This window comes from Mycetomoellerius zeteki, unplaced genomic scaffold (assembly GCF_001594055.1).
Source record: "Mycetomoellerius zeteki isolate Tzet28-1 unplaced genomic scaffold, Tzet1.0 scaffold114, whole genome shotgun sequence".
Lineage (NCBI taxonomy): Eukaryota > Metazoa > Arthropoda > Insecta > Hymenoptera > Formicidae > Mycetomoellerius > Mycetomoellerius zeteki.
The window spans coordinates 1,725,507-1,741,555 of record NW_017256062.1 but is presented as its reverse complement, the minus strand read 5'-3'; positions in this window follow the sequence as shown (position 1 = coordinate 1,741,555).

Sequence of the window (16,049 nt, the reverse complement as noted above, 5' to 3'; positions counted from 1 at the left end):
TTAAAAAGTTGTCGCACTGCGATTCAAGAAAATAAAATCGCGATGCTTGAGATATATCGCAAAATCGCACCTATTTAATTGGAAGTTGGAACACGGTCTCAGTTTGCTTGCAAATGGAACTCCTGAAGATTGAACTCGGAATCTTCGAACTTCTTGATTCGAACTGCGTAAACTGCGTTGGCAATTCGCGTGTGCAATCTACCATCAGGCCGGTCGTTCTCTTGCGCTTTTCTCGCAATGTGGAAACTGCATCACATCTTAAATGCAGCTTGAAGAAAACACTGTGCAGACTGGCATGATCGATCGCACGCGGCGGTATGCAAGCACAATGTTAGCGGTTACGGGGTTGTCTCGTCTACGATATCTCTTCGTCAGCGATCTTCTCTCGCTTTGTTTTCGTTGCGTCTGGATGCACAACATATACAGGGTGTTTGGAAAGTAATGAAAAATCTTTCGCGTAGGGGTAGAATGGATTAAACTGAGAAGAAAAGTCCTTTACCATTTTACAATTTTCGCAATAAGCTAACAAGATATTAATTACTAAAAATTGTCGAAAATTGATCTTCAATAATTTTTTACTCAAATACTATCAATTTTATAGAAAAACTGAAAAAGACAAAAATTGTTCATTTTCTTCTCATAAAGCGCTAAGAATTTTTTCAGAATTTTTTAATACCGTATTTTCTCATGTTGGTAAAAATAAGAAAATGCAGTACTAAAAAGTTGATAAAAAATTCTGAAAAAATTCTTAGCGCTTTATGAGAAGAAAATGAACAATTTTTGTCTTTTTCAGTTTTTCTATAAAATTGATAGTATTTGAGTAAAAAATTATTGAAGATCAATTTTCGACAATTTTTAGTAATTAATATCTTGTTAGCTTATTGCGAAAATTGTAAAATGGTAGAGGACTTTTCTTCTCAGTTTAGTCCATTCTGCCCCTATGCGAATTTTCATTACTTTCCAAACACCTTGAGTATATGAGTGCCGCTTGTTTTTCCTCTCAATTTCAGATTTCGCACTCGCCGCTCGATGACATAGTGGAATTAGACGAAGTGTTTTATATTGCGCATTATAGTGGCACGATCAATTAGAAATCGATTCTAAGTGCTAATCAATCTTAAATGTTAATTGATCTTACATATTAATTGGTCCTTAATACTATTTTTAAGTTGTGCATTATAATATGTAAAATATCAAAATAAAAAATCGAAAAAATATAATCAAATCATTGAACGTTACATTAATGTCAGCACTTAGGGCCGAAATGCGCGGACGCCATTTTTTTGCTACTGTTCATCTTCGGGAATACGATATCTTGTTTAATTACAACATACCTCCCCGTCGTCTTCGTCGACGTCGACGTCGACTTTTTGTCGCGCTGTTGGCGATAATGTTCGCGAATGATACTATCAACATAATCCAGCGGGAAAGACGCGTGGTGGCGATTCGCAAATGCCATGCACTCTCGGGATAGTCTTTGAGGATCATGATAGCGGGAAATCGCGAATCGCGACGCGTCGCACATATGGTGCGAGTCCTTCTTCGCCTCGTGCATAGAACCTCCTTTTTTATTTTCCCCTACTTGAGGCACGATGCACGGTCGTCTACTTTGCCAGACGCGTCTTTCTACGCAGTAGTTGCGACTCCATGCGTTCCTACTGTCGTGATAATAGAAAATTTGGTTTGCACACACTGAGAGAAAAGTGTTTGCAACTATAATTGTATGATAAAATAATAATGAGGTGCTTTATGTTTTTATAATTATTACTGCTATAATGTTAATAATGAGAATTGTATTCATAGTTTTCTATATTAAAGAAGAATATATAATTGGCTCCGGTTATAATTTACAGTCGTTTTCGGTTCCAACTATATGCATATATTTTTTTTCAATATATAAAACTATAAAGGTAATCATCACTACTAATATTACAGCAGTAACTATAAAAATAGAGCTCTTAACCATAATTATTTTACGATGCATTTATAATTAGAAATACCAAACACTTTTCTCTCAGTGCAGCATTCCATTCCATTTTCTCTTGTAATCGCACTTCGCAAAAAAGCATCTCAGACGATGTTTTGAACGATCTCTATAAATTTCTGCAACCTTACGATTATGTACAATGATAAAAAGTACATGGAAAAAAGGATTTTGCTGGAAGATATAAACTTTTGCTGGATATAGAACATAATTATGTTAGACCATTAAAATAGTTATGATGAAAACTAAAAAATGATGAGTAATGTTTCAAAAAATTTTGATATTCTAACAATCAAGTTTAAGTTATTAATAAAATTATTTTAAAATCTGTATCCAGCAAAATTTTAGATGTTTCAGCAAAATCGTTCTTTTCAATTCAAATGTACAATTCTAATATATAGGAAAGGAGAAAGAAAGTATAAGAATATAAATATCGACTTCGTAGCTAGTCGATACTAACTGGGCAGCTGATGTTGATGCAACCGGTTCGATTGCATCGACAGCGTAGCAGTCGCGATTAATTAATTCTTTTAGGACTGGATTGTAGCAATATTATACTTGACTATATAATCATTTTTAGATTATAATCTTATTTATAGCATGTATATCAGATTTTAAAAGAAATATGGTCTTTAAATCTAGGTCGCGCGCATAATTGCTGTCATTGCTTTGGTCCCAGTTATACGCTTTCTCGATGTTTCTCGAGCGATCCTGCAATCACGATCGATACAATAACGCGCGTCTTACGTCACGGTGGCATGCACTTTTTCGCGGGTCGACTGGTGAACGGTCCGGTTTCACTTGCAAGGCTTTCGCACATTATTGCGTCAAGATAGACGCATATATTTCAGACCGTTAGATAGTCATGCTGAAAAATTCTAGTCCTTGCTCCAATTATAAAAGTTTAAGGCCATATAATAATAGTCACTCGAGAATTCCAAAGCGATATTCCTGCCTAAAGAAAGTTTCTATCGTAAGTTCGTTAAGCCGTTATGCCGTTGGTAATATCACGTAAGCAGTATAATTCTAATCATGATACGGAAACGCGAGAAGCTTACACGGAAGTTACACGTGTACTTGACATCGCGTAATACGATCTCGTCCGTTTCAATGATTGCCACGCGAGTGACGGTTTGCATATCAATATTTTCCAACGTTAACATTATTTAATCGATTGAACAGAAAATCACACTGTAAATGTACTTCGTAGACAATTTGATATCTGTATATACGAGTAGATTTTTTTAAAAGAGTATGATGGAACGCATGATTAACGATCAGGAAATTATATATTCTTTGATTATTACGCCAAATCATTCTGTTCTTTTGATTTTTAAAAGCGCGATATATACAAAATTAGGCAATTGATCTTTGATCTATCGATTTTGCTTTACCTTTCCAACTTGCATTGTCGGCTAAAAATACATTCCGCAATGTAATCGAATCGTAATGCGATCGAAGATCGTGGAGACAGATGTGAATTTTTGGCACCGGATGGGCATTTTACCTCTTGCGAGACGCTTTGTGACCGTGACCTCGAGGATTCTCCACAGCGCAGCGGCGAGTACGGTCGCGGATGTATGAATATGTACGGGGTGTACTGAAAGCTCCGAGCTTGCAAAAATGAGGATATAATCTGATTAAATTTGATGAATAAGCGAAGAAAGCTTTATTCGATCGAATTATTTATGTTATTCATATATATTAGTCGATTGTTCACTTATTATTTTTGATTAATTTAATTTTGATGAAGAATAGACAAGATTGAACTTAAAGAACTTGATGTTCTCGTATTGAAAAATCTTCTTATATCATTTTTTTCTCATATACATTTTTATAAGCTTTATGCAGTAACAACTATATTCATGTATTTTTAATTTCATGCAAAAGTATTACAAAGCAGAAATATTACTTTGTAATACTTTTGCATGAAATTAAAAATACATGAATATATCTAAAAAGTATTTATTTTCGTAAATCTTAGTCTGAAACACATGTCACAAATATCGGTTTTTGGATATGTCCAATTTAAAATTAAATAAAAATTTAATAATAAAGAAGAATATGAAAAATAAATTTATTAATATTGATGACTCATTAATGGAACCTAAATTAAGTATGAAATATCTCATAAACTATTAACTTCCTAATAATTTTACTTTAATATTTTTATATGAAGAATAATTAAAGGCATCATTGTGTAGAAAAATCATATTATTTGATTAAAAGAAGTAACAATAATCTTATACAACCTTAAAAATTTAATTTGTTTTGTCCTCTTTCAAACCATACAACTTTTGTCCGAATTTTTTCAATATTTTTCGAGATATTTGCCTATGACAAAATGGGACATCCTGTACATCCTGTACATAATATGACACATAAAATCACATATTCTATCCATTTGTTATTCACCTTTTAACATAAGTATGCAAATGATTTTATTTTAAAGACACGTTACAGATACGAAATTAAAAAGCACTTCATATGCACTGAAAAAAAATTTGCAGATTTTAAGTAAATATTTACTCCAATAGTACTAACGAAATATTTATTTATAGTAAATAAATATTTATTCAAAATAAGATAGTTATGTTTAAATCGAATAAATATATGTTTACATTTAGTAAATATTTCGTTAGTATATTATTGGAGTAAATATTTATTTAAAATCTGCAAATTTTTTTTCTGTGCGACTATAATTATTAATAATAAATTGCAATTTTCATAACTTTCTTGGGTGGGCCTAGTGGATAAATAATTATACCGATAATTATGATAGTGATCTACTAAGTAAAAAATTGAAACATAATGAATTTATCCTATAGGTGTCAAAGGATTTCCAGGTTATCGCCGTGTCATGATCTATTGCGAATGACAACGTTTCATGAACCTTGCGGCCGTTTATTTCATCAGGACGAGGAGAGCACTTGACCTGTTCCTTCGGAGGACGCTCATTTTTTAACTTATCCCGTATTTTTGTGTAATTACATTATAATTATACAAAATATGAGGGTAAATTCATTCTTTTACTTTGAATACTTTCATAATTGTCAGCACAATTGTTACTTTCTGTGTTTCTAATAAAATTCTACAGTTTCTAATGATTAATTTAAGTTCGGTCAATAGGTCAAAAAATAGCCTATTTCTCATCCTTCTTTGCACATCTGTGATACTTACGACACCCCTTATATCAAAACGAGTGTTCCTTGTGATATGCTCCGGATTCGAAGGTATTACGTAATTGGCAGCGATCCTGAATGCGGGAGCTTCTCCTTACCGCTTTTTGAAAAACAAAGTAGTCATGGGTGGCCCTCTTCCTCTTTTTGCGAATGCAGGATCACATGTCAAGTGGTGGAGGAGGCGGAATCGTATTTGAATACGCTTTGAATTAATGATCGGCCGTGAATGTCTGGACGTCATGCATGAAATTCGTCGATTTAAAGACCGTCGAAGCGGGAAGACTATGATCGAAGTATTATAAAGTATAATCGCTCATATCAGCTGATTATTACATGATTGTCAATATAATTGATACTCAATATTTTAGAGATTAATTTGTATTTGACTGGATTTTTAATTATCACTAATAACGAGTATTTGCCATTTTATACTTTATAGTAAGGTAGTATCTTCATCGCAAACTAACAGTCGTTACAAATGTTACAAAAAGACGAAAGCTTAATTTTTAAATCTATTTCTTATAGAATATTTTTATAAGTATCTTTAGTTGCATTTCTACATATATACTTTCTACATATATAACTTCTACATATATATAAAAAATTAAATTATTATAAATATATTGCAGCAAAAATATTTCTTAATGAAAAAACTGATCCAAATTTTTTATTGTTATAAGAATTTTTAATTATAACATTATACATAAAATTCTTATTTTATACATATGTACGTCTTTTCGATGATAAATTTCAACAAAATATATATTACGTACTTTTTAAAATTATAATTGTACATACAAGGTATAAAAATTTAGGCTGCTTTCTGATATTAACTGCCTATACTGAAAACCTGTAGTATAATACGTTACGTGCATTATAGTTTTTCAGCACTGTTAGCGAATTTTGGAACGCAGCCTTAGAATACTTCATTTTCTTATCGAATAACCTTCTCTCAGTCTACGATATGTAACCTAAGACAATCTAACCCGTTACGAAATGATTTGTAAATCGTTGCTCTTTAATTTCATGGTCTCCGAAAAATGACAAAGACGAAATAAAGAGCATTACCAAGTACAATTGAATAGGATGGCCTAAGGCAATGCGTTTGATTCGAACTTCACCTACGGGCCAAGGAAATTCTTCACAAAAGATTCGTTTAATACATAGATCGAGATATTGTGACGAAATAGTTTTCAGAAATTTCTAGAAATTTCTGATATAATCTCTCTCTCTTTCTCTCAAAATAAAATTAAGATAAAATTAAGACGAAATAGTAATCCACAGATTAGTAGTTTACATGAAGAAACAGTATGTAATTCTTTAAATTGGACTTAGACGTCTCTAATTAAAACGTAATTGTTATACGAAAATTTATGTGTATGTGTGGCTTACGTGAGTGAGATATTGATGTAGTAATGTGTCAATGACACGTAAATCTATGTGTAAGTGCTATTTTTTTCAATATGACTAATCGTCTTTAGGATCTCCTTAAAAGGGTAAAAAAATTGTCAAAAATCAATAATGATTGATTAATCAAATATAGTATCGACAAAAAGTATATTTTCTTAACATGATTAAATATCGTATATAACATATATTTATTACTTTGGAGTCAATTCTTCAGCCATATTGCTATACAAAGAATTACGTAATTAAGTTCCTCAGTCATTAAGATTAAGTCACTCACAGGTTCACAGAACTGAAGTGGTAGAGAAATATCTAATCTAATAATTTATATAATAAATAACAAAACAAGAATTCTAAAATTAACTACTGAGCGATTTATCTCAATAAACCAAGAATCATGTCAAGAAGCTTTAGATAATTCAAATTTTCCACAATTACTCAAATAATTCAAAAATGATTATTTATCGAGTTTATAGCACATATGTTACTCTCTCAATGTCTAACGTATGTCTGTACCGAATGTAAATCGTCTATATCGAAACTAACGAATACATTTGAAACGCTGTGATTCAAATGTATTCGTTAGCTCCGATAGACAATTTACATTCGGTACAGACATACGTTAGACATTGAGAGAGTAACATGTGTGCCATATGTGTAAATCCGATAAGAAATTATTTTTGAATTATTTGCGTAATTGTAAAAAATTTGAATTTATCCGAAGCTTCTTGACAAGGTTCTTGATTTATTGAAGTCGGTCGCTTTTGCAGTTAATTTTAGAATTCTTGCTTTGTTATTTATTATACATATAAATTATTGGATTATTAGATATACCTATCACTTCAGTTCTGTCAATCTGTGAGCGACTCAATTCTGATGACTGAGAAACTTAATTATATAATCTGTTCTGTATTGACATTGCTGAAGAAGACTCCAAAGTGAATCGAAACATTCAATCTTCAATCTATATCAAGTTTGGAATAAAGAGGATATCTTGGTTTTTGTAATGTTATAAAATTTTTCAAGCCTGTTGATTGACCGTAGTGTACCAAGAACCTCTCTGTTCTACACACATTTGTGGTACGAAAACGCATAAATGAAATAGCACGTCTCAAGAGAGGCCAGTATCAACGAAGAAGAAATCGAGGCGAGGACTAGACATCATCCTCAAATGAGCTTTAAATCGCACTTATGAGTCGCTTCAATTTATACAGATTTTTTACAGATACTATGAAGCTATAAATCTTTCTAAATTATTAATAGAAATTTGGATTATAAAAGTCAATTACTTGAAAATCTATGTAAATGATTAAGACAGGTAAAAATTTCAACCTTCCTAATACGTATTTTTAAAAATGTATTAATATGACGACACAGACAGCGTAGCATAGACATCATTTTAATTTGTCGTCTAATCTCTAATGTACAAAAACTATTCGCAATTCGCGTACTGGTGCAATGACTATATTTGTTTCTGATGTACTCCTGAGATCAAATACCATTGACTATTCAGCTTTCAAACTGTTATGGAATTTCGGTGTTGGAATGTGACCACAGGATGAACATATGATTCGTAAATTTAATTTGTATATCGCTATTCGCTGAAGGTGGCTAGAAGTTAGCCGAAACGTTCGAAGGAATAAATTAATGGATATTAATTGGAAGAATATATTATTACTTTAATTCTTGCGCACTTATTACAGCGCCGATTCCTAAACGCCCTGTTCTCAACCTTATTTGTTTTAAAAAAGGTTTTAAAAAATGGTTTCTTTTATTTTAATAATTCCAACGGAAATCGAATTTTCTTCAATTCCATTCTTTTCCTAACAGAACTTTTTTGAGAGAACGTGTTTCTTATTTCTCACGCTGCTAGAGACGTATAGGCTTGAATAGAAACCTTGCCAGCCATCTCGTTGACTATGCTGTTTTTATAACCGAACGAGCCTAACGCTGCTGCAGTCGATCGACCTGTCTGTCTAATGTTCACGGTGCAGTGTAACCATATGTCCGCGACGACACTCCGCGGAAAATTCATAAATAATTGATAGGTAGAACGTGGCGGCGAGAGCGTAGATGCTCACGTCTTGTCCCTGAGACTGACGGATTCGTTTATTGTTTATATAGCGATTTTCTTCGATTCCTCACGGCGACATAGGCAATCATAATGGTTGCATCGCCATCGCGCGCCAACTTTTTTTTTCTCATAAATTTAAATAACATTCTCACTTCCTGCGCCGCCAACCAATGTCGCGACACGCGTCTCTAATGCGGCATGACCTCGTCCTTAGGAAGAGGGAACCTGCATTTGACTGAATTGAATCGTATATTATCAGCTGCTGTGATTTATTTTCCACGAGTGTTTTCTTGAATCTCTACTTGTTGCGTCACGTCGATTAAATTTTACACAATAAATGGCAGTTTTCAGTGCACGTGCATTAATAAGGAAAGAAGTAATACATGAAAAATTTCTGACATTCCATTTCTGACATTCGTTCAGTTTTTTATTCTTCAATCTTCCACTCTGAGCCATTTGTTCAATCTTTTGTAAAAAAAAATGAGATCTCTGTTATATCAAAGATTTTTTTTATTTATTGTCATTCTTGCAACTAATTTACATTAATTTTGTAATTGGCGTGAATTTCTTTTTAAAGACTATGAGTCAGCAAAAACCAAGCGGTGTGCGTGCTGTTTCCGTTATCTCATTATACAATCAAGTACTTTCTGATAAACGAATTTCGTCACGGTGCCAGTTCGCGGAAATCTCACGGAAGAAATCATAAATCCCGGTGCGGGCGCCTTGTTTCGCATTTTAACGGCCCCTTGACAAAATTCTATAGGCAGACTCGATTTGAAAGTCGATCAGTGAGAAAAACCTGCAAACACGTGAGATTACCTTTACGATATATTCTTTTTCTTCTTCGCCAAGGGATTGATTTCTGATGATTTGCTTATCTATTCATCTACTCTAACATACTATTTCTCTGGCTTCGTGAATCGGGTTAATATCCTATGTTAAATCGACCGATTGATAAATGATTATTTGTAGTGAACAGATAGGGATGCATAGATATTGAAAATAAATAAGGCTCTAGAATAATCATTCAAAAGTTGAGAAGAAAACTGCAATAAGAGCCAATGTGGCTATCGTACGTGAATTATTGTTTATTTACAACAATTTATATATATACATATAAATTGAAAAATCGTGTCGCAAATGTTTTAACTTAAAGATTTGAGTCCTCTTCAGTACCTATTAAACAATAAACAATAAAAAGTGTAAAACAGTTATAAAGTTAAGAGCCATAAACCTTTCATTTATATATTGTTCATAGATATCAAAGGAGCAACTCAATCTCTTGAGTTAAATAACATTATGATATTTTTATCTTTCATGTCAAAATGTAAATTAATCTGTTTCTATGGTTGAATTGCTTTTAAAATAAATAACGTCTACATTACGTATGTATTTACAATTAGTAAAGAATAAACTAAAAAACTTCGTCTACTAGGCTTCTTGTGTACAGAGATGAGTAGTAAAGTCAAATTATAAAGTATAAAAAGTAAATTAAAACTGTATGTAGGATGTCTAAAATACGTCGCAAGAGAATATTATTTAGACATTATATAATAAAGTTATTTACACAAATATTTTAAAGATGTCCAAAATACGTCATCAATGTGCTGCCTGAACGCTATAAAGACTGTTCGCGCGTAATGTACATTTTCGACGTGACGTCTCATTCAGCAGGAACGTTCTAGCGGAGAGGACTGCCGTAGCAAATGTATTAAAAAACCACAATAAAATCGAATAGGTTAAAAGGCGCAGCATGATGAGATTTCTCAGTTAAAAATTTTTACACTTTTTTTGATAAAATGATGATGAGATGATATCTTAAAGATGGGTCCCCATAGTTAGGCTCTAAAATGAAAATTAATAAAGTTTTTTCTGATAGTTTTCGGACCTTACTGATGAATATTCGATGTCCTTCTCTTTTTCCCAACCATTTATATGTAGGACAAGAAAAACATTCTCAGAATTAATTCTCTATGTCATTAGTGATTGGACGACAATGTTTGGTTAGTGTAAAAATTCTGTAGGTTATTTATGGGAAACGAAACGATGCCACTACGCAGCCTACACGAAAGAACAATTGATGTATTGTTAAAATTAAGATTCAAAGCCTAAAAAAATTTTAGGTTCAATCGCTTTCGTGCACGCGAAATATGGGTCTAGAATGGAACTCTCTAAATCTAAATCAGTGGATAGTCACTAATTACCCAGTGGCATACTTGGCACTGATATCACTGATTATCCACTGATATCACTGATTATCCACTGATTCAGATTTAGAGAGAAAGGAAAGCAGTAAATGTATGTAGCAATAGGTTCTCTATCTTGCAAAAAATAGCGCTGCTGTCTGCAATATGTTAGATAAGAACAGATGTACATATTTTTGAATAGGATAGAACGATAATACGAGATTTTGAATTAAAGATACTGCTATTATCGATATTTTTAATTTGGAATTAAAAAGTTTGTAGTATTAACATCGATCAAGTTCGGCCATCGAGCGAGCATCCCAGACAACGCGTTCAGAAAAAGGATATAAAAAGTCTTACGGATCTTTAGAGGATATTTTTATAATGTGATATCTGAAAGACTTCTTGATGACGTCTTCATGACGTCTGATGTCCGCATTTTAGATATATTATGTACTCTGGATACTTTTCAAAAGCAACTTTCCATTCTCCCTGTTGGTATCTAATGGCGAATTCAATTGGAAGCAGTAGTGCGCACTGGTGGATATTAAAGTCATTGTACACTGATTTAATTTGAGTATAAAGGTGAAATGTGCAAATATTTCGAATTATAAAATACATATTTTACCTAATAATATAATAAAATGTATTAAGTATTTCAGGATTTAATCGATTTTTATGTTTATGTATAAACATATCTTTACGTTATTTTGTGTACAACGGCTTTAATGTGCACCAGTGCGCACTGAGTGCGTCCAATCGAATTCGCTATTAGATATGCCAAATATCTTGCTAAAGACATACGTACACTCTAAGAATGTTAATATATAATATCTTTGTCAGCCTCGACAACTTTGACAATGAGCAACAACCGAACAAATAATACGATATCTTTAAAATTGCCAGAATTGTTTTCTGTAGAAGTTTGAAGGAATAAAACTATTTAATACTTCTATTATTATTTACAAAATGGAATACAATTGATATTCGAAGAGCCCAAAGTACAGAACGAAATTCTTCGAGTCAAATTTAATACACGTTCTTGAGTACATTTTTTTATAATTCCATTGTTTTAGTTAAATTAACGACATATTGAATTATACTCAATTTGACATTATGAATGTAATTGTGTATAGTATGAGTATAGTAATGTGTGTGTAGTAAAAACAGAAGTCAAATTGTTAAAAAAAAATTAAATTGTTACTCAAAATATGAAAGATTTATTTATCTACTAAAAAATGGTCAAAGTTAATTGAATAGATAGAAGATTGGATTTTAGGTGAGGTAATGTCTGTATCTTACGTTAACTTAGAAAATTACAGACAATGAAAATAATTACAGACAAAAATATTGGTGATGAGTACAATGTAGAAATCTTTTGATATGAATAAATATGAATTACCGACATAAAGTTCAAGCATAGTATTTAAAATATAAATTCACAATTGATTTACAACTGAATAAACCCAGGATACCACTAGTCTAGTCCTTTGCTCGACACGAGGAAGGCGATGAGAAATCAGGTCACCAAAACAAACCGATCAATTCGGGCTCGATTCGACGTAAATGGATTAGCATATATGAAAAACTTCGTGCGGTTCACTTTTCTGAGTATCCCGTTTGTGGTAGTTGCAAACAGATCGTCGTGACCGTTATTGACGAATTCAAATATCAGTTTCTGTCGAATCGATGAATTGCTAAATTAATTTGGCTATACGGTTTTATCGCGTTATACCCCAAATAAAAGAGTCCATATAAACATGTGTCCTAAACGGCTTAGTTTCTGAAATAAAAAATTTAAACGTATATAGTAATAATCTTCTTATTTGAAAGAAATACAGCTTGAACTAGTCAAAAACAGAAAAAAAAAACAAAAAAGGCTTCAGGTCTTCTGATGAAATAAAACAGATGAATTGTTGAAAATGTCCACTTTGCGCCATGATACATCCATCGAGCCTTCTTCTCAAAGATTGACGTACACGCTCAAAGATCAGAACTGAAGTCTATTTTTGATTTTGTGACTTTGACTTCGACTTTGTCACTTTGTTTACGGTTGTGCGAATGGTAATTCACGTGAAGCAAGGCATATTTATGCAGGAAGGTATCTCCAACGTAATTTACCGTTTCGTCAAACATTTGTAAACACTCACCTGTATTTCGGAAACTAAGCCGTTTAGGACATATTTATATGGACTTTTTTACTTGAAATAAACCAAAGAATCCCTCTGTTGAGTATGGCAACATACTTAATTAACACCCTGTATACTTGCAATTAAAAATTCTTAAATTAAGTCTTCGGATTTTATGATAATCAGACTATTTTTTGAAATTCTATCCACCATTTTAGATCTGCTATTTTGAATTTTTTTATTTAAAAATCGAATAAAACATTATCAAATTACATTAGCCAAGTTTTGTGCAAATTTGGACGAATGTTTATAAAATAAAAGAGGGTGTGTCTTCGTGCACATTCATAAAAGGTTAACAAATATAAATATATTTAGTTAATATACAGGGTGTCCCATTTTAATGTTCCCCAAATAACTTTTTTATTTTTGATCTTACAATTAGAAAAAAATGTTTCAGACAAAAGTTGTATGACTTTAAGAGGGACATAAGATGGTGTCATTAGTTTAACCTTAAATAGTTGCTTGAAGATCACGTGAAGGTTACTTCCAATTTCTTAAATGAAAACCTTTTATTTTTTATTGCATATTCTTGTAGCTTACCTCGAGAGCTTTCCAAAACACTATAATAAATTGATGAAAAAAATATTTTATTATAGTCTTTTGGAAAACTCTTAAGGTAAGCTATAAGAATATCCAATGAAAAATAGGGATTTCCATTTTAAAAATTGAAGGTGACATTCACGTGACCTTCAAGCTTGACTATTCAAAATCAAACTAATGATATCATCTTATGTCCTCCTCAAAGCCATACTTTTATCTGAAACATGTTTTTCTAACATCAAAAATAAGAAAGTTATTTGGGGTGGGATATTAAAATGAGACACCTTGTATACGTTATTAGCTTGCTTCATTATGGAATAGATAACAAAGACAAGTTCATTAAAAGCAACGGCTTAAAAGGATATCTGGCTTTTAAAGGGAGGACTAAAATCCATGCTGCTCATCCACAGTGCCCTATATAGGTCCGAGCGGCGCCATTTAAAGCGAAAGGAAAGTACCGCTATTCTTAAGGCCTCGAGATCCTTATCAGTAGCTTCTGCATTGGTAATTTTCGTTTATATCGAATTCAGTAAGCAAAGGAAACCTGTGGCTTCTGGAAAACAAGAACACGTGTCAACTTTCGCGTGTCGCCTTTCCAGTCTTCGGAACGCATCTGACGTTCCGAAATTTTCGCAGATCATCAGTGATTCTGGATGATGAGAGATAGAGCACGAGAGGGTAGAGGGAAAGGGGGAGAGAGAGAGAGAGAGAGAAAGAGAAAGAGAGAGAGAGAGAAATGGGAGGCAGAAAAAGAGAGATGGAGGCGGAGAAAGAGAGGGAGAGAGAGCTATATTTTTCGAATCTGCTAATCCAAAGTAAAGTCAAATAATCGCGTTAATTTAACAAAATGTGTATGATTGATATTTTCCCAAGCGTCGATATTAATTTGGACCATTGACCAAAATGCCCGGAGTCCTCACTGAAAAATGATTCCTTGATAAATCAGCTAACAATAAGAGTTGAATTCTCTCTTTGGTGCACATCTCGATTGCGCTATTGTTTTTCTTTCCTTTACGAAGTGTGAACATGGCAGGTTGAAAGAAGATACCGGGATGACTGGCTCTCTCTCTCTCTCTCTCTCTCTTTCTCTCTCTCTCTCTCTCTCTTGTTACTTGTTATTAATTTTAGAATGAACTTGAAGTCGACTCGTCGCGATACTACATGCACAGCTCAACCACGTGCTTCGGAGTTCTTCGCTTCCACGCGTGTGTCACACGCAGTGCGCGTGCCTACGACAAATCTACGATTCATTCAAGATTGCACAACAAATGAATGAAATATTGTAGAATTTATGTCCTTTGTGTGATCGATGAATTGAACATGGAAGTAACTGCATTAGACAGCCTTTATGCGTCTTAAACCCCTTTCATCGCAACATTTCTATTTTAATTCGATTTATCCTCTAAACAATTTATTATTCACTAATGTATGAGTGTATATCTTGGATTTTAATAGATCAATATTTGCATAATTTATAAAACCAAAGCCGAAGGGATAGATAGGTGGAATAAGTATTGAATTTAAATAAAGCTAAACCTTAATTCATAAAATCATTTTTCACTCTAAGGGTGCGGAAGCTTTACGACCGCCTTGGTGCCCTATGCTTGAATTTGCTAGAGTTTCTAGAAGAGTCTAGACGATCATCTAGTTAGAAGTAAAATGACGTACGTATATGTGCAGTATATGTGACATTATACACATACATGTGCACTTACATATGGAATACGAATGTAAATTTCATATTTTCTTTTGTAATAATATATTTGACTTAATGCAACATACTATTACATTTTCTGGCTTTAGCTTTTGAAAATATTCTGATAACGTCTTCAAGATCGATTACGTAATCAAGATTGTTCGCCAATTCTTTTTTAATTGATATTATAAAACATAGTTAAACCGCATGACCGTATCTGCGTCATTGTATTTCTCAGATAATTCTTTATTATAATATTTTTAATTTTGAAAAAGATGCCTCTGCAGTTGCCACAGATATTGACACAGTTAATAAGATCCATAACGCTATTGCTAAATTTGAAAAGATTTCCAGAAAATCACTTTTAACTAATTCATTTAAAATATCAAGTAAATTAGAGCTTTATATTTATAAGAGTAGCGCTGCCTATTAAACTTTTGCGCCCCTCTAAATTTTACGTTCTACGCTGGAACGTACCGCGTATCTATTCAGTGCCTCGTAACGCTTCCGTAAGAGTGGGATTTCATTTGTGCGATTTGTCGTACGACAAATGTGTGCAGGACAGAAAGGTCCTCGGATTTCTCTATCTTATAGCCAATCAATAGGTTTGAAAATTTTGTTATAACAAAAACGCACAAATGAAATCCCACCCTAAGGTAGAATAAATTTCGAAATAAGAGGTCGTTAAGAAATTTCGCTTATGCGAATTCGTTCAAAAAAGCCATAAGATGACAAAGCCTCTCTACGAGAAACTATACTTTGGATGAATTAAAGTAAGGCAAATTGCTGTT